Source organism: Pezoporus occidentalis, unplaced genomic scaffold, assembly GCF_034315485.1.
Source record: "Pezoporus occidentalis ecotype Australia unplaced genomic scaffold, CSIRO_AGI_Poc_V1 ctg92, whole genome shotgun sequence".
Lineage (NCBI taxonomy): Eukaryota > Metazoa > Chordata > Aves > Psittaciformes > Psittacidae > Pezoporus > Pezoporus occidentalis.
Window position 1 is genome coordinate 125,251 of NW_026916284.1, and position 16,944 is coordinate 142,194.

General features: G+C 59.0%; 2 protein-coding genes across 4 annotated transcripts in view; both read left to right on the forward strand.

Annotated features, from left to right (window-relative positions):
* Positions 1-16,944, forward strand: part of LEMD2 (LEM domain nuclear envelope protein 2) — a 186,098-nt gene that overhangs the window by 14,459 nt on the left and 154,695 nt on the right. The gene's annotated exons all lie outside the window — the stretch shown is intronic.
* The window catches only part of GRM4 (glutamate metabotropic receptor 4), a 45,925-nt gene continuing 39,892 nt past the window's right edge, over positions 10,912-16,944 (forward strand). Inside the window, exon 1 of one of the 2 annotated variants that reach the window (XM_062605503.1) lies at positions 10,912-10,959. The gene's annotated coding sequence lies outside the window, so the exon portion shown is untranslated. Of the gene's footprint in view, positions 10,960-12,748; positions 13,174-16,944 lie in introns of those variants that run through there. The other variant, XM_062605502.1, reaches the window with a different exon arrangement.

A 16,944-nucleotide genomic window follows, 5' to 3' on the forward strand; every position in this document is an offset into this window, starting at 1 on the left:
GGCTGCCTCCAGGAGCACAAAGACTGGGGCTGCTGCGGGGGGGCCGCTGCAGGCACCGGTAGAAAGGGGTGGCATAAATCAGGGCACCACCACCAGGAACGGAGCCGTGTGCCAATCCCTGTGTCCATGGATGCGCCCAGCCCATGCTGGGGGATCCGGCACCTTCTTCAGCCCGGGGCTCCTCATCTTTAGCTTTAGCCCCACCATTGCTCTCAGAGGCAACCAGGGCACATGCCAGAGAGTGAGTAAATACTTGTGGGTGCTCCCTGGAGCCCTCTGCAGCTCTCACCCAGCCTGCCATGTGCTGGGGCTAACAAAGAGGGGTAAGAAGAGAGGTTCCAGGCAGGAACCTCTGTAAATCATTAACAGGGGACGTGGTGGAGGAGAATGCAAAGGGGCCATTACTTGAGAATTTAGGTCTGACTCACACGGAGCCTGATTCCCCTGTAAATCAAGGTATTTTACTGTGAGTGGCACATCAAAACAGAGCAGGGCAGCAGAGAGGCTGGTGGTGGCTGCAGCATCCCAGCGGGGCAGCAGGGGCAGAGTGGAGGGAGGCGCTGCAAGGGACGGGGGGCACATGGTGCAAGGGGTTGGGGGGATGCACTGTAAGAGGGTTGTAGGAAGCTGGAGGACCTGTGGCGCAGGGGGGTGTGGGACACACGGTGCAAGGGACAGGGGACATGTTTTTCCTGCCTTTCCCAGTCCAGGACTCTATCCCTTGGAGTCTGCAGGCCCCTTGTGTTGGGTAAGGAGCACCCCAACCTCCCTGGGCTGCCGGTAGCTTCACTGCCCTACGTGCAAAGACCATCCATCCCAAGTTGTTCCCAGTGGGCACCAGCTTTGTGCAGGGCCATGTCCTGAGCTCATCCTCCCACGCAGGGCAGCACCGCAGGGGATGCTCTCAGCCGCATCTCTTGGTACCCCTGGCACCCCACGTCGTGTCCCTATTTCCCTTTGTAGGGGTGTTCCTGGCAGTGCCCCCCACGCGGGTGTACGGACACAGGCACCGTGTACTTGTTTGCTCCGGGTTGCGCTTGCTGCCGGTAGCCCTGAGTTCACTGTGGCAAAGGGGATGCGCGGAGAGGCTGCTCCTTGTCGGGGCTCCAAGAAAACACTTTTCCAGCCAAATTCCTTGACACTTTCCCTTTTACTCAGCTCCGGTTGGAAAAGCATCGAGGACCGAGGGACTTCCCTCCGTCGCGGTGACTCAGGTACTGGTCACGGGTGACTCAGCCGCTGGCGCTCTCCCCAGCTCCGGGGGTGACCACAGAGGCTGGAGCGGGGGGGGGACACGGGACATGGAGGTGACGGGGACAAGCGGGCTGCGGTGGGACAGAGGGAGCCGGGGCAGCCCCGCTCTCTGCTGCGGATGCCGGGACTCGGGTTCTCCTCTACGGGCAAGGTGGGGGATTAAACCCCGCCTTTGATGGGGCGGGCGACGGCGAGCGAGGCTGCGGCATCGCGGTCCCCTGCTGCCACCTAACGGGGAGCGGCCTCCTGCAGCGGGGCGGGCTTGGGGGGGGCAAAGCCTTTTCCCCTCTGCCGTGCTCCCCCGTAGGGTGCGGAGCCCCCCCCGGCTGTGTTTGGTCGCACAAGAAGCAAAGGGAGCATCCTCCTGGAGCGGTGGGGTTGAGGGGGGACCTGAGGCAGTGAGGGGAAACTGAGGCACACGAGGAGCTGGAAAGGGACAGGGGTGTCCCGGTGTTCATCCCAGCCCTCCGGCCGGGTCAGCGGCACCCGGCATGGGGCTGGAGCTGCGGGAGTGCTGGATTGAGCCCAGCTGGGAGCCCACGAGGTGTGAAGTGGGGCTGGTCCCTGCTCCTCAAAAGCAGAGTGGGCAGGAGCCTGCCCTGGGTGGTTTCTATGCTGCACCCTGTGCCGCTGGGCTTTGTGCCCTCTTCCTGCCCGCAGGCATGGCCGCATGGTGAGGCTTTGCCCCCTTCTCTAGGGCGCAGGTTGGTTCTGGGGTGGGCTTGGGGATGAGGCAATGCCGGCCGGGACTCAAACTGCCCCTGCTTCTCCCAGCCTGCATCTGGCAGTCCCCATAGGGGCTTGCTTGGTCCCCTGAGGACAGGGTGGATGGACAGGGGATGCTGGTGGCCTGGCTCCAGGGCTTAGCCCTCCACAAACTGATTGCTTTGCCCACGAGGGACCGCAGCGGCAGTATGTTTGTCCCTAGCAGGGGACAGCCCTGCTCTGTGGCTGTCCTGTCCCTGGGGAGGGTGTGACATCCAGCCTGGCCAGAGGATTAGGGCTATAATGGGCCGGGGGGTCACTGCTCGCTCCCGGCTCCGGTTACATGGCGCCTGGCCTGAGCGCTGCCCGGCGATGCTGCGGGTCAGCTTTCAAATGGTGTGGACATGTTGGAAGAGAGCAGAGCATGGAGAGAAGGGGTGAGGGGCTGGGGGGGGGGGGGGTGGTGTCCACAAGGCTGGAAGCCACCATGGGGCTGAGCATTATACCCTTCTGCCCCTAAACCTGCAGTGGGAGGAGCACTGTGGCCCCTGCCTGGTCTGGGGTTCCCACATAGTGCCTGCTGCCTTCATGACTTTGTTGCAGTGGGGCTGAGGCATCTTGAGTGCTCCGGTCCCTTCCATCCATCCCTAGAGCAGCTCGGTTGGAGTCTGTGAGGCTGTCACCTCCCCAGCCAGCTCCAGGGCCTGATTAATTGCTCACTTAGCAACTGATGCTCTATGTAGGTGCTGGAGCGTGTGCATCTCTCTGTGGAGCATCACGACAACGGGGGCTGGGGGGCGGCTTGGAGTGACTCGGAGCAGCGTTCCCATTCCCGATGAGAGGCCCCAGGGTCCCTGTGTGGGGAGAACACCCCTAAACCAGGCCAGCACCCAATCATTGCCACTGAATAGAAACATGTATTTAATGGATGCCTGCTCCACAGCAAGCTTGGGGAGAGTGCTTGGGATGCATTGGCTGGAGAGGGGATTTTTCCTGAAGGTTTAAGGGAAGATGTTGAGGACATGATTCGTGTAGCACCGTCTGGAATGAGGGTGGTGGGAGTTCGGTTGTACTCATGCTGTGCAACACCCTTTGCATGTGGGGCAGGAGAGGACAGTCCTCACCGTAGCCATGTGTGAAGGGGATGTTAGAATAGAATCATAGAATAGTTAGGGCTGGAAAGGACCTTAAGATCATCTAGTTCCAACCCCCCTGCCATGGGTTAGGACAGTGAATTGCCCCAAATGCCTTTCTCTCTTTCCCTCCTGGCCTGAACGGAGCCCAGCACGGCTGGATCCATCCCGCCGCATGGCTGCAGTGAGGACGGCGGCCACAGGAAGGCACTGGAAGCCTGGAGATGCGAGATGCTGAGTCGAAATGTGGGACCCAGGGCTGGTGTGGGATGCGGTATGCGGGAGGCTGGGGGTCCCGGGGGCTGGCACTGCTCTTTTGGGACCCCTTCACTGCTGCTCCCGTTAGATCCTTGCTCAGTACAAACCATCCCGCCCTGCTGAGCCCCATGGAAACCCCATCCCTTGCTCTGGGTGCTCTCTTCTCTCCAGTACCAAGCCCACTCGGAGCTGAGGAATGCACCTGCCTTTGTCACCCCCTCTTCTCCTTGTCCCAGGGGATGGGGGCTTTGTTGGTCCTTACCTTGCTATCGCCAATGCACCCCTTTGGAACCCCTCACTGGGATGCAGGGAGCTGTGCTGCCCTGGCATGATGAGGTTTGACTGCTGCAGGCAAGTTGGTGGCAAAAGTTTGTTTTGGGCGATGTTTTAGGTGCTCTGCCTGCTTGGTTTTAACTGGCCCATGGTGTAGGAGCTGGGCCATGCTTTATTACAGCACGGGTTGCACTGGGCAAGATGCGAGTGATTAAACACGTGCTGCTTCTTGCCCGGCCGGTCCTGGAGGAGAGGTTAAAGGAGCTCCCTGTCACCATGCTGGGGGCTCTGCTTCACTGCGGGTGTCCCCATGTGCCAGTGACCGGAGAGATGGCCCCAGCCCCTCTTGCCCCGGCCCCGCTGTTCCCATTGCTCCCTATGGGCTGCGCTGTTCCCATTGCTGTTCCGTTGTTCATCTGGGGTGATGCTGGGGGAGTTTGGTCCCTTCTGGGGTGGCTTTGCTGGTGCAAAGTGATGCAGCCATGAGCATGGGGAATATTTTGGGATGCAATTTTATGGTACAGGATCCATCCCGCCTCTTCCCAAGCCCTTTAATTGCCCCTTTCAAAAGCCTCTTTCTTGCATGGGGGACCCATGCTGATATCGGATGGGGGGGCCTTTCCTAGTGCAGCCCCTCTTATTGCAGCATCCAGTCGATGAAGAACATAATTACTCCTGCAAAGGCAAATCCGTGCCAGCCCCGGCTGCTTGGTTGCACTCCAAGGAAGGCAGTGTTTCCTTGCAAAGTATGAGCCCATGAATATTTGATGCCCAAGGAAGATATTTCTTTCAGGAGGTTGTTGCATGAATTATGGAAAAGTTGGGAGGAGAAGAAGGGTGTTGTTGTGATGGGGTCGGCTCCATGGGGGAGGCTGCCCTGGTACCATGGGGCTTCGCTTGCTCAGGATCCCTTCCCCAGGGTGGGGAGGAAGCTCTGCCCCTTGCCCCCCGATGCAGCAGCAGGCAGAGCTTGCTGGAGGAGCCCTTGGTGCAAATCCATCCCAATTTGGGGCATTTTGCTTTCTATCAGAGCAGGTTGGTGCACGTGGAGTGGATGGGGCAGTTTTGAGGGTGGGCACCTTCAGGTGCTGGCTTGGAGGCCTTTGAGAGGGGTCCTGCAGCTTCCCCAGGCACTTGTGGGAAGAAGCAAAGTGATGCAGCCTCTCTGGCCTGTTCCATGCTCTCCTTGCTTTTCCCCACTCCCTGTGTGCCCTCACGCCTGGCTGGGAAGCACTGGGAATGCCAGTGCTCATCCAGCATCCTGCAGCTTTCCAGTGCTGGTCTCTCCCTGATGGCTCGTGGCTGGTCCTGGCTGGGAGCTGGCAATGTGATGTCGATGTGCTGCTCTTGGGTCCCTTGCCTGTGTCCTGTACCCTGGGCATGGCTGGTCAGGAAGGAGGAAGGGGGTTAACACACAAAGCTATTCCCTTGATGCTCTTGGTGCAGGGGCAGTATGGGCTGTGTTAATTTTACCAGCAAATGTGCTTTCTCCTTCCTTTTCCTCCCTCTTATTTTAATCCTTTATTTTACTCTTAAAGAAAGCATTTCCAGCTGCCAACGATCCCTGCGGGTAGAAAAACCTCTCCTCCATCCACCTGGAAGTGCAGACAGAGCAGTCTGCCCCTTTTCCTTGTGAAACTCCCCTGGAAGTCATCTCTTGCCCAAAGTAGCCTCTCGCTGCTCACCCCGAACCTGCCCCATGTGAGCCCATGCTCTGACACAGAGCAGCTCTGCCAGAATCATGGAATCAGGCATGGCTATTTGGTTTTTAAGGACTGTTTAAAGGGTTTCGGGGCTGGAAGGTGCTGCAGGGTGTTTGCTGCTGCTTGGCCTTAACCAGAGAAGCATCAATGATGTTTCGTGCCAGGGCTGGATCCCGCTGCAGAGGGCTGCCTGTGGGACAAGAAACCTGCCCTCTTCCCTCTTCCCTTTCACCCATCAGCTCTCTTGGGAGGGTGGGAGCAGCTTGGGTCCATTTCCAGTTTTCTCTGCCTCTGTGTGAGGGCTGGCGTCTTGCTCAGCCACGCATCCCAGTAGGAAGGGGAGGAAATGGATGTCAGAGATGCCCACGCTTTGACAAGGCACAGGTTCTGCCTGGAGATGTCCCAGCGCATCCCACACTGGTAGTGGGTGAAATAACTTGTGGTTTTCATGGTACCAGGTCATGGTGTCGGCAGCTTGGATCTGAGGGAGCCGGCCTCTGCTCAGGGTGCCGTGTGGGTGCTGTGGGGCTTCTCCTTGCTGCCACTCTTGCCGATAGGTGGAAGTGTTGTCGAGGAGAAGAGCTCTGGTGCTGCCTGACTCGGAGCTCAGAGAGCAGCGACAGCCGGGCAGGAGGCCTTTGTCCCCCTGAAACACGGAGGCAATGAGCTACAAAGGGGAGCCTTTAGGCTGCGTACACCCAGGAGAGTGCAATAAACCCTCGACAAGAGGCTCCTATGTGGCAGCTGGAGGAGGTTTGGCAGGGATGGGTATTGCCACAAAACAACGGTGCTTGCTCCATCCCCTCAGTGTCGTGGGGATGGGGAAGTTCCCCCCTGCCTTGGTCCTGCTGCTTGGACTCAGTTGGGGTTCTTCTGCAGGTCCCACATCAATGGGATGTGGGTGCTCGGCAGGACTCCAGGATGCAGGGGAGCCACTGGTGGGGCTTAGGAGCTCTCAGTGTTGGTGAAGGGCGAGTGGGGGGCTGCTGGGGAGCTGGCAGGGCCGCAGCAGCCTTCCTCACTAGGAGGAGTTGTCATCACTCACAGCCTGCAGCCAAATCATCCCTCTTTCATTGCTAAGTCCTCCCTGCAAGCCCCCATGGGCTTCCCCCCCCCCCCCCTTTCTTTAAAATGCAACTCTTTCCATCAAAATCCAGTTAGTCATGAAGTCTATAATGAGTTTTATATATACTTTAAATGGTCTGGCATTCAGCATCCCATTATCCTTACTCCTCAAGAGAAACAGGGACTCGCTGTGTGACTGTTGATCCAGTGTGAGTGCGGTTGGTACCATTTTTGCTCTCTGAAATATCTGTATCTATCACCCATATTCATGCGCCATTTGTGTGTAGGAGTCTCTTTCTTTCAGAACGAAATCAAAGGCTGGGTTCTGGTGGTTTCTTTCCCTCGGGCCTGCTATTTAGGTACCTTTTGAGGGCAAGACGAATTATTTTGTTGCTTGGTTTTGTTTTGCAGTTGTGTTGATTCCTTCAGTAACTCCCATCCCTGGCTCTAATTGCCCAGTGCAGGATAACTCAATGGCTTTTGCAAGCAGCTCATGCAATTTCTGCTGGTACATGGCAGCGGGGGGCTGAGCCGGGTCACCCTGCTCAATAACCAGCCTGAATCACCCTGCAAGCTTCCAGCAGAGGCTTTCCCTGTTCCCCATCCTCTTGCTTAAGGCTCTTGTCTGCCTGACATCACTGAAACCCTTCCCTTTGCTGACATAAAAGCCTCCAGGGAGCATGATAAAAGTGTCAGTGTGTTCCTCTTCCATTCTTTTTCCCTTAAATCCTTCTCCTCCTCTTCTCTTTTCTTGCAAACCAGCTTTTTGCTTCCTCCCGTCACTGAACACGGGGCAGGAGGCATTGACCCGACAGAGCCCATGTTTTTTTCCTCCCAGATAAACCAGGAAAACCTTCCCAGCCCCTCTCCTTCTTACCCTGCAAACTTACTTTGTTTTAAATGCACATGAAAACAGCTCTTCCTGGGACTCAGGCTTTTTAATTGTGTGGATATTGCACCTCATTACAGCTCTATTAATATTTTACATTGAATTAAAGATTTATTTTCCCCACCCTCCTATCCAAGAGGGAATTAAATCCACACCCAAGGCAACTACAGGCGCTGGCAATGCGTCCCACTCTCTCTGTCTCTGATCCATGAAGACGAAGGTGGTGACTTCAAGGTCCTTCTGCAGAGCAGAGCTGCGAAGTCCAGTCCATGAGATGTGGTTTCATGTTTTCCTATATTAAAAACAACCAATGAATTAAAACTGGCAAATCTCCCTGGAAGTGGCTTTAGCAGTGGACACGGTGACCTTCCTTGTTGGAATGGGGCCCGGGCAGTGGGAGGCTGGATGCTGTATGGCCAGAGGGGTGCCTGTCTCCATGGGCTGAGGAGGCTCTGGGAACACCAGAGCATCCTGCTGGGGTCTGCCAGCCCTGGAGGCTTGGGAAACGCTGATGGGGACCTTGGAGAGGCTGGAGCACCCTGAAATCCCTGGATGGAGTTGAACATGGAGCTGGGAATTGGCTTGGGGTGCACACCTCCAACCCTGGAACAGGCAGTGCCTTGTTCAGTTCCTTCTCTTGAGGCTGATGAAGCTGTATTGATCCTGCGGAAGACAATGCTGCATCCATTTGCTGACAGCATTGAACTCTCCTGGAGTATTTGATCATCTCTTGACCTGGGTGCCCAGGCTGCAGCACCAGTGACCTTTGCTGAACTGCTCATGGGGTCAACCCATTAACCCCATGCATGGATTGCTTCGTGGTATCTCTGGGTATCTCCTGTTAACCCCTACCCATCCTGCTCAGCCACTGGGGGAAGCTCAGCAGCACTGTCCCCAGCCAGGTTTCCAAATGTTAATTGGGTTTTGATGCTCTGGATGGTGACACAAGAGCTGTGATGATATTTTGGCTTCTGGCTGATGGCAGGGAGAGGGGTGTGAGGAGGGGAGATGTGTGGTCCATGAGGCTTGGAGAAGAGGAGGTGCTGCACAGAAGCAAGAGCATCCCTCACATCCCTGAGACTCTGGTCCACAAGACTGGGGTGGGGGGGGGCTGCATAGTGATTATTTGCTATTGGAGCCAGTGAGCACCAAGCATCTCCAGGTAAGCAGGTTGCTGCAGCAACATGGGTGATGCCCAGACACCTTACACCAGCGGTTCTTCAGGACCTGAGCAAAACAGAGCAGGCACAGCCTTGCCCTGTGCTGCCAGACCCCTGTGCTGCCAGACCCCAAGCTGTGATTGAGATGCCCTCCTTTCTCCCTGAAGGCACAGCACAGGTCTTTGAAATCCCCTGGGAGCTCAAGGCTTCACCTGACCCGGAGCAGAGCTCTTGACCTTAGGATGCCTCTGAGAGCTGCTTTTGGCAAAAGGATTTGTTGACCAGTTTATCCCATGGTGGCAGGAGCCCCCTCGGCCCTGGTTTGGTGTGACCTGAGGATCTTCGGGGCATGAAGCAGTGGCATAGGCTCCTCTCCTCCCTGTGGTCCTGGGCACTGATGGGCACAGACCCCCCTCCTGCCTTTGACTGTGCCCTGCTGGTCCAAGCAGCACCCTTGGGTCACCAGGTGGTCCCGTACCTGTGTCCTTGGTTTGGTCCCAGGGCCTCTTCCAGCCCCATTGCAGTGTTTCAGCTGCTGCCTGTGGTGGGGACAATGTGGCTTCTTGACCCCCCCCCCCCCAACTGCTCTGCTCCCAGTGCAGTGCTTGCCTCTTTGGAAGTAAGCCATGGACCCCCAAGGCAGGCAGACACTGGGTGAAAGCTGCTGCCCTGGGGCCCTGCTTGGGGACAGGAGACTGCTCCTGGTGGGACAACTTGAGGCTAAGAGGTGGGCTGTCACCATCATTCATCCTTGTGTCCCCTCCCCACAGCACCAAGGTCCTTTCGCTTCCATTCCTGCCTGGATTAGGGTTGCACACTGTGCATGCAACTGGGGGTCTGGATGGGGCTGTCCCCCTTCCGGGGCTGCACTCTGCTGCACCGGAGCAGAATGACAATGAGGACTGCTCTGGTTCTCACTGTAAATGAAATCACTGCAACAGCTTGGTCTGTCTGCAGGAGACAGTGCTCTGGCATGATCCCGTGAGCATCTGAATCCATGGGAATATTGCCACTTATTTTAATGGCAGGAGGGCGGCTGGCCAGCTATTCAGGTGAGTGCATCTTGCTGGAGAGCACGGAGCTCCTTCAAAGGCTCGGCCAGGGAGCTGTGTTGGGAGCAGGGCACTCCCGAGTGCTTCTGGAAAACCAGATTGTCTCCAGCCTCCTAAACAGAACTTGAGCATCAGGGCTGCCAGCACCCAGCCATCTGCAGCAGCTCCCTTCCTGCCTGGGACCTGGCTGAGCCCGCACCAGGAATTGAACTATTCCAAGCAAGCAACACCAATCAACTCTCCGGGAAGATGAGGCTGGAGAAGTCTATTTGAAGGCCTGTGCTTTGCTTTTTGGTGCTCGGAGGGGCAGGTGGGGGTGCAGAGAGCCCTCCCTGCTGCCAAATCCTCCCTTTGTGTGCATGAACTGAGGTCCCTAGGGGCTGGGTGCTAAGAGTGTTGACCCCTAATTACTCCCGTGACCGATTCTCTTGCATTCATTACCGCGATGGATTGGAGCAGTTAATGTGTCAATGGCCATTACTAGGGGGCTGTGTTTGCTCTGGATTAATGAATTGACACACCACGATGGGCTCCTCGGAGCTGCCTGGGGCTGGGAGGGGGCGATTTGGTAGGGCAAGGAGGCAATGCATGAGCCGTGCTCCACGAGCACGTGTGCAGAGTGGGATGTTGGCATCATTTTATGGGACAAGAGAAGGGCAACGGCTTGGGGTGACGAGTCCCTTGTCACTGCCTTGGGGAGCTGCTCCCACAGTGGGGAGAGGAATCCGGGGATGACAGGCCTTGGCACAGGTTGGTGGGTTTGCACCTATGAGAGCTGCTGTGGGCCTGTGCTCCTGCAGATGCTGAAACTGGAGGCTGTGACCTGCGAGAAGCTGTTTAACACCGCAGGGTCTGGAGGCCCCGGACTCCGGGCAGTCCTGCTGCTGTGCTCATGGCCGCGATGGTGGCTGCAGGCGATGGGCAGGGATAAAAGGACACGCACAAGCAAAACACGGCTCGATGCAAAGACCAAGGGGCGGCAGGGCATGAGAAGAACCAGATCCATCCCCATTCCCGACGGCCGAGGCTTTTGCAGCCCTTTGTGCCCGGCGGAGGGGGATTTGAGGGGCTGTAGACCCCTCCCCGCGCCGGAAGCCGGGTTCGGGTGCGGGGGGTCCCCCGCAGCCTCCCCGCCGCGGTGCGCTAGTGCTTTAAAAGGCTGGCAAAGCCGGCGGCGGGCTTCCCAGCGCCTCTTCATGCAAAACTTCCACGGCCCCGGCCCTCCTCCCCCTCCTCTTCCTCCTCCTTCTCCTCCTCCTCCTCCTCCTCGCCGCGGCTGCGGTGCGCGGAGCTCGGCGGGTCCCGCCCGGCTGCGGCTCGCTCGGCTCCCCGGGCCGGGGCTGGGGGCCGCGCCTGCCCCCGCCGCATGCCGCAGGGTCCCCCCGGGGTGCCCGCGCCCCGCCGGGGCCGGAGATCGATCGGGAGGAGACGGGGTCGGCGGCGCCGCCAACTTCGCGCTGCCCGCGGGTAAGTGCGGGGCGGCGCGGGAGGGGCGCGGAGCATCCCCGGGACCTCCGGTCCCCCCCCTCCGGTCCCCCCCCCAGCCTTCCCGGCGGGGCTTTGGGGCGGCCCCGCTTCCCCAACCCCCCCTCCCGCAACGCTCCAGCAAATTTTCCGCCTTTCCTTATTCTTGTTCCGGGGGGGCTGCGACAGCCGCGGCTGCAGCGGGGAGCCCCCAGCGAGACCCAGACCGCCGTCTGCCCTCTTTCCCCCCCCCCCCCAGGGTGCTCTCTACCTCCCCGCGGCTGCTCCCCGCCTCCCTCCCTCTCCCACTCGTGGCATTATTCGTGGCTGTGGGGCTGCTCCTCGGCGAACCCCCCCGTGGGGGGCAAGGGGGCAGGCGCCCTGTTCCAGTCCCCAAGCTTGTCCCCAGAGGTACCCATGGGGTCGGGGGATGGGGGGAGCTGAGCGGGGATGGGAAGGGGTTTCGGGGCAGGAGACACCGGTGGCTGTGGCTGAGCAGCCGGCGGGTGCCTGCCCTCGCCTCGCCGCAGCAGCCGGGGCCCGCAGAGCCCATTGCAGGGGCAGAGAGCTGGGGCTTTGCCCAGGTCAGTGGGGAGGGGGCTGCCCCTTTGAGCTTGGAGAGGCTCTGGGGGGTGAGAGCTTTCCGCGGAGCTGCAGGGACCCCGCGGGGGCAGCCCCGGTCCCGCTGTGCGCGGACGCGAGCTCCCGGGTTTGTTTCCCTCCCGTAGCCGCTCTCCTGCTCCGCGATGCTCCTCGGGAGCGCGGATCCGTGCGGCTTCGGGAGCTGCTGGGGAAGTTGAGCAGTGGGAAAAAAAACGGAGAACTCTCCCACCGCCTGCAGGGGCACAGCCCCGCAGCCCTTCCTCCTCCTCCTCCTCCTCCTCTTCCTCCTCCCGCTGTGATGAGTTTGCCGTGCTCTGCCAGCCGGGCTGTTTTGCTCTGTGTTGGAGGGGAAAGCCCCGCTGCCCTCAGCGGCGGCTGCGACAGAGGCTGCGGAGTGAGTCACTGCCACCGCTGCTGCGGGTGACCTGTGGCTGGGGGCTTGGCCAGGGAGGGGGGATGGCTCGAGTGACCCGAGGAGCTCACCGGTAGGGCTTTGGGAAGGGAGCGAACGGAGCCGATCTGTTGAATGCAGCGAGGAGCAAGGAAAGATGCCAAGAAAACTGCCAAAAGCGAAAAAAAAAAAGCTGATTTCCTTTGCTCCCTGTAAGCAGGGATTTATCTGCTGGGGTGAGACAATCCCCCCTGAGCTGGGAGCTGCGGTCGGATGGGATGTGTGGAGATCCTGGCTGCATTTGGCCACCTTGGTCATCCCCAGGGCCCTGGGGATGCAGTGCAGGGCTGTGGGTGTGTGTGTGGGGTCTGTCTTTGCCAAGGATTCCAGCTCCCCACAGGCAGTGGTGTGCTCCAGCTGCCCTGGGCTGGGGGGGGGAGGGGGGCACAGGCAAGCTCGTTTTGGGGAGGGCAGCAGGCACTGGGCTGGGGGTGCTGAGCTGCACCCCGGGGTGTCAGGGCAGCGGAGGGTGAAGCTTCAATGGGGTTTTACAGCAGGAACCAAAGCTTGGATGCAGCCGTGGCCCAGTCCCGCATTCCAGGGGCCAGCATCACCCTGCGGAGGAGCTTGCTGGCTCCCCAAAAAAGAGCATCACGTGCTTCAACTTTGGCATCAGGCAGGAGGAGGATGGATTTGTCAGCTCAGCCACCCCCTTCCAGCTCTTCCCAGAAAGGCAACGGCTTGGAGATGTGGCAGGTCCTAATTATAACATATGCAAACCTGCTCCTGCCGCCCTCCCTGGCTTTCGCACCCACTGCGGGCACTGTCTCTTCCTCTTGGTCTTCGTGTTTAGTGGAGGGGTTTCCTCTGTGGACTGCTCCGGTTTCCCGCTGCACAAAGCCAGGCTCAGGAGGGGGGTCTCTGCCCCCATTGGGCACTTCCAGGGCTGGTTATGGGCAGGGGCTCGTGCTGGCGCAGGTGTGATGGGGGCAGAAGCGCTGTGCTGTGCCGCGGGCACCGCTGGGGACTGGCAGTGAGGCTGCGCTCTCGCTCTGATCCAGCATCGCCCCAGTTTGCAGAAGGTGATCACAAATTAACAGTGGGGTTCTGCTGCACGTGGCAGGAGTGGGGATGAGTCCCGGCTCCTTCCCTCCCTCCGGCTGCTCCCACCTGGAGCTCTGTGCCTTGGCTGCTGGCAGAGAGCCTGCGCTGCCTCCCGCAAGGTGAGCCACTGCCATCGCTGCTTGCTCCGTGGGCCGGATCCTGCTCGCCTTCTCCACACCGCTCCATCTGATCCTTCAAAGTGAGGGATTAGCTCGGCCTGCTTGGCAGCAGGGAGGGAGGGGAAAGGAAGGAGCTTGCTTGCAGTTAAGGATATTTTATATATGTGTATATATATATATATCTTGCATGATAAATATTCCCTGGCTCTGATGGGGGAGCTTCTTCTTTGGTTGTCAACATCCTTTGGGGGATGCTCAGGGGCAGAGAGGAGGCTGGTGACACCCGGCTTCCTGGCTGTGGGGCTGTTGATCCAGCTGCTGGCAGGACCTGCTTGCAGAGAGGTCGAGTCAGCACCCTGGTGTTGGGCTTGGGCTTATGCAAGCATTGCGATACCGGTTTCAGCATCGACTGAGGGGCTCCTGGGGCTGGGAGGCTGTGTCTTGGAGCATGTTTGGTGGTAAAAGCTGGGGTCTCTGCTCACCGCTGCCTGCTGAGCCATGGCCTTGCTTTTCCTCCAAGCGAACGCTGGGGTACTTGACCTGAATACTGAAGGTTTTGCCTGTAGAGAGAACTTAACCTGGCGTCCCCTCTCTCCGTGTCAAAATTCTGCTGTATTTCATGGCGCTTTTGCAATGAAAAAACAACCCAGGAGCCAAAACAAACTTCCCTGGAATAGCTTCGAGGGGGGGAAGAGCAAGTGTGCGCTAATTGGGATATTGTGCTGGTGCCGGCTGGCCCCGCTGGCAGAAGGAATTGCAGGTGGGGAAAGAAACGGCCTTGATTTTCAAAGAGCTGCCGCCGAGTCTGTGGCAACGTGGCACGATCCGGGCACAGCATCCCCAGGGCCGGTGCTGGGCTGGGAGGTCTCTGTGGTGGTGAGCTGATGGGTGGTCGGCTCCTCGGCAGCCAGGGATGGGGATGTGCTGGTGAGTGCTGGGTGAGGGCTCTTGGCTGCTTATTCCTGTATCTTCTGGATCCCGTCCCCGGCTCAGCCTTTGCCTGGTTTAACAAGCCCAGTGCAACTGGGTGGGCTCAACGCAAAACCAGTGAGCGCCCTGGCTCTGCGCTGGGAGCCAACGGGTCCTGTGCAGCTGAAGGAGCCCGATCCTGCTGCAGGCAGAGCTCTGTGGTCCATGGGAGCAGGGTCTGCGTGGAGACGGGGGAGCGATGCTTGGGCCACCGTGTGATAAGCCCTGGTTGGGATGCGGATAACTCACCTCCGGCTTTGCCCGCTGCCGGCGGGCGGTGATAAAGCCGCGGTGATAAAGCCGATGATTAGCGCTTAGCCAGCGCTTGGGTTGATGGCACATGAGACGTGAACTCGCCTGCCTGCAGCGGCACCGGCTCCACGGAGCTAATGGCAGTAAAATGACTTGGTTTTGACTGGGAGCGGGGAGAAATGGGCCGTTTCCTTCCTTATTTATTTCTCCCTCCCCTCCGAAGGAGCTTTTTCATTGCTGCGAAATCTCTTCTGTGTGTGGAAGGGTGTCAGCAAAGAGACCCCTGTGCTGTGCAGCCACGGTGGGGCAGGTCTCCTCTGCCCCCAGGACTGGGTGGTGGGGATGGGTCGGTGTGACTTGGGGGTCTCTGTGGGCTGTTTGTTCCCAGGGCTGTGGCAGCACCAGGCTGGAGATGCTCCAGCTGCATCTCCTGGAGATGCACCCGCCCTGGGGAGTGATCTGGGCACTTGCCTTGGCTCCAGAGCTCTGGGGCCGTGTGTTCGGGGGCTGCATCCCAGTGCCTGTGAGCACTGTGGGACATGGTGAGCCCAGGCTGTGCCTTGCTGCAGCCCTGTGGGCACCAGCGCAGAGCTCACAGGGATGCATGGAAGGAGGATGGGAAGGAACTGCGGAGGTGAAGCCCAGGATGGCCGGTGCCTGCCTCTGGGCACTGGAGATGGTTTTGCAGCAGGAGCTCAGTGCAGCGCAGGGTTGGGGTTTGATCAGTGTTTGATTTCTCTTGCCCAGCTGAGCCTTTGCCCTCACCCGATTCAGGGGCCTTCATGGATGGTGATGCCGGTGCTGGCCCGTGGCTTGTTGGCATGGCCACCACTAGAGGGGAACAGGATGAAACCGAGCAGGACTGGTCCTGTGCTGGGGACCCCCAGGGCAATGGCACAGTCCAGGAGCACTGCCTGTGGTCCTCCTGGCTCTGCAGCAGCCCCATTAGATCAGTTGGGCTCAGGCAACATCCCATGGCCAGGATCTGGAGATCTGCTCCATTTGATTAACTCTTGCACCGCTTTCAGCGTGCAGATCCAGCTGTGGGATGGCTGGGAAGAGGGTGATGGAAAGGCTCATTCCTCACTGATGACATGCATGTGGGAAGTGGGAGGAAGCAGCATTGCTCCTTCCTTTGGTGCTGTGATAAGTGAGCGTTTATCCCACTCCATTATTACCACCTTGGAGTGTGTGCCTGCACCTGACTTGTTGCAGTGGTTCTCCCCCGAGGCTGCAGAGATGGGGCAGGAGGGTGCCTCTGGCCCCTCGCTGCCTGTAGCATGTTCCCTGCTGTTCCCTGCTCCATGATCACCTGCTGTAGGCAGGTGTCTCCTTCCAGATGTTCATCTCCTTCCAGATGTGCAGGACCAGCCTCAGGACCCACGGGGTGCATCTCCAGCACAGGTGGGACCAAGATTTGGGCTGTGGCTGTGAGGATGCTCGTGGGTGGAGGGAGGAAGGGAAGGGGATGCTCACCTCCTGCCCCTTCCTCATGGGCCTCAGGCCATTTGCAGCACAGGCTTGTTGGGGAATTCAGGCTGCATCTCCCCTAATGATTCAGTGAGGGATTCAAACCAGCTCCTCCTCCCCTCCCCATTATTTGCGCTTTCTTCTTGCTTGCCGTGATATTTTTACCTTCGGTTCGTTCAGATTATATGATCAAAGGAGGCACAAAGGGGAGAGAACACAGACAGGAAGGCTTAAAAGAAGAAAGGGAGAGGCTCTGGGCTCTGGGGGCACCGCCAGCTCCGCCGTGGGCTCGGAGGACTTTCCTAGGAGCGGGTCAACGTGGTGACCATCGCACCCTCCCCGCTGGGCAGAGATGTCGCAGCTCCAGGGGTGATGGTGTGGGAAATGACCTGATTTCAGCTGGTGCGAGGCTGCAGCCCTTGAGCATCCCGGGGTCTCCCCACCATCTGCCTGCTCGCCACAGGCAGAGCCTGACCCGCTTCCAGGCTATGGCAGGAGCTGCTTTTCCCCGCTGGTGATCACGGGGTGGCTCTTGCAAAGGAGGGGGGCCATGCAGGGGGTTGGTCCTTGGTCCCCATCCATGTGTGCGTGGGGCTCTCGCAGCGGTGGGGCAGGCTGGGGAGGGCGGTTATGGTGCTGCAGCACTCCCGAGCTCCTGCCTTTTGAAGCAGAGCTCGGCACTGGGTAATTCTGGCTGCTAAAAGCCCTGGCTGTCAGAAACGCTTTGGAGACGGGCCTTCAAGTGGCTCCAGCGGGCAGGGATGTGCATAATTTATGGAGGTGAGTTGAGGCAAGGGCCCTCCTTGCCTTGCAGAGCTGGGAACCTCCTCCATGGTGTAAAGGGGCTTGGCAAGGCCGGCTATTGAGGGCAGCACCCATGGGGATGGATAAGAACCTGACCCAGCAGGCACAGGCTCGGATACCGGGCTCTGCACTTGAGCTGAGATTCATTTAAGCTGTTTCTTTGGTCTTGCTGTTGCAGCCTATCCTGCCTGGGGAATGCATTTGCCTGCTTGGCTCTCCTCTGCTTTTTGGTGCCTTGCATTAATCATGCACTGCCCTCGCAGCATCAATCAGTGA